Raw genomic sequence first — 2,406 nt, forward strand, 5'->3', positions numbered from 1 at the left:
ACCTAAATGATTACCAGAACAAAGCTCAATAAACATGTTTTGAAGGACTACAACAAAATTCAGCACTCAAATAACATAAAATTTACAATGTTCAGAATCCAAAAAAAAAAAAATCACTACACATGTATAAAGAAGAGGAAATATAACCAATAACCAGGAGGAAAATCAGTCTATAGTAACAAATCTAGAAATTACAGAGATGTGGAATTAGTAGGCAGAAACCTTTAAGACAACTATGATCATTATGCTTGAGAATTCAGAGAAAAATGAATACAAAGAGGAGGGAAATAGAAGATATTTAAAAAAAAAAAGGAACTTCAATAAATGAAAACTATAGGAGGTTCTAGTCTGTTCTGCCTCGCAGCACCCGCCTCCCTTACACGGTCACACTAAGCTAGTGCCGGGGCCAGGGATCCGGCCACAGCCTCCGCTGCCACCTGCCGCCTCCGGACCATGGACCCCCGCAAAGTGAGCGAGCTTCGAGCCTTCGTGAAAATGTGCAAGCAGGACCCAAGCGTTCTGCACACCGAAGAAATGGGCTTCCTGAAGGAGTGGGTGGTGAGCATGGGGGGTAAAATACCACCTGCTACTCCTAAAACTAAATTGGAAAAAAATACCAAGGAAGAAAAAACAGATAGTAAGAAGGCAGAGGAAAACATAAAGATAGAGGAACCATCAAGTGAGGAAAGTGATCTAGAAATTGACAATGAAGGTGTGATTGAACCAGACACTGATGCCCCTCAAGAAACGGGAGATGAAAATGTAGAGATAACTGAGGAGATGACTGATCAGGCAAATGATAAAAAATTGGCTGCCATTGATGCCCTAAATGATGGTGAACTACAGAAAGCCACTGACTTGTTCACAGATGCCATCAAGTTAAATCCTCGTTTGGCCATTCTGTATGCCAAGAGAGCAAGTGTCTTCCTCAAATTACAGACGCCAAATGCTGCCATCCGAGACTGTGACAGAGCTACTGAAATAGATCCCGATTCTGCTCAGCCATACGAGTAGCAAAGGAAAGCACACAGACTTTTGGGCCATTGGGAAGAAGCTGCCCATGATCTTGCCCTTGCCTGTAAGCTGGATTATGATGAAGATGCTAGTGCAATGCCGAAAGAAGTTCAACCAAGGGCCCAAAAAATTGCTGAACATCGGAGAAAGTATGAGCGAAAACGTGAAGAGAGAAAGAGATCAAAGAAAGAACAGAAAGGGTCAAGAAGGCTCAGGAAGAACACGCGAGAGCCCAGAAGGAGGAAGAAGCCAGACGACAGTCAGGGGCTCAGTATGGCTCTTTTCCAGGTGGCTTTCCTGGCGGAATGCCTGGTAATTTTCCTGGAGGAATGCCTGGAATGGGAGGGGGCATGCCTGGAATGGCAGGAATGCCTGGGCTCAGGGAAATTCTTAGTGATCCAGAGGTTCTTTTTTGTTTGTTTGTTTGTTTTTGCAGTACACGGGCCTCTCACTGCTGTGGCCTCTCCCGTTGCGGAGCACAGGCTCCGGACGCGCAGACCCAGTGGCCATGGCTCATAGGCCCAGCCTTTCCACGGCATGTGGGATCTTCCCGGACCGGGGCACGAACCCGTGTCCCCTGCATCAGCAGGCAGACTCTCAACCACTGCGCCACCAGGGAAGCCCAATCCAGAGGTTCTTAGAGCCATGCAGGATCCAGAAGTTATGGTGGCCTTCCAGGATGTGGCTCAGAACCCGGCAAGTATGTCAAAACATCAGAGCAACCCAAAGGTTATGAATCTCATCAGTAAATTGTTGGCCAAATTTGGAGGTCAAGCATAATGCCCTTCTGACAAATAAAGCCCCTGCTGAAGGAAACGCAACTTAGATCACCTAATGGATGTCGCAATACAAACCAGTGTACCTCTGACTTTGTCATGAAGAAAGCGGGGGTGCTATGAAGATAAACCCTACCCCTCTGCCCCAGATGCAGCTGAAACATTTTACAGTGGTTTGCCATTAGGGTATTCATTCAGATAATGTTTTCTTACTGGAAATTAAAAATTTTAAACAATTTTTAAACCTTAAAAATATTTAAAACAAATTAAAAGGGTGTCTTAATCCCTACATTTTTCTTTACTAATCATTTTGGTTTCTTCCTTTGAATTAATTAGGCAAGGAAGATACTTCAGTATGGAAGATTTACTGTTCAAGTTTGAGTGAAATAAAGATTTATTAGTGGGAGGCAAATGTAACATTTAAATAAAGTTTGAGTTGAATATATGGTCACTGAGGTATTTTGATTTGTCTTTTTAATTGCTTTATTATTATTAATGATTTACTTCCACGAAACTACTGGAACCACCAGTATTGCAGTAGGATCTGGGTTAAGGACTGGAAATACTTGTCAGGGCTGCAGTAATCTTAACTACATTTTATATAATGTGTACCCTT

General features: G+C 43.2%; 1 pseudogene; it reads left to right on the plus strand.

Moving 5' to 3' along the window:
- Positions 1-435: 435 nt before the first annotated feature.
- LOC132428160 (hsc70-interacting protein-like) lies at positions 436-1,853 on the plus strand (annotated as a pseudogene).
- Positions 1,854-2,406: the final 553 nt, after the last annotated feature.

Source organism: Delphinus delphis, chromosome 7 (genome assembly GCF_949987515.2).
Source record: "Delphinus delphis chromosome 7, mDelDel1.2, whole genome shotgun sequence".
NCBI classification, from domain to species: domain Eukaryota; kingdom Metazoa; phylum Chordata; class Mammalia; order Artiodactyla; family Delphinidae; genus Delphinus; species Delphinus delphis.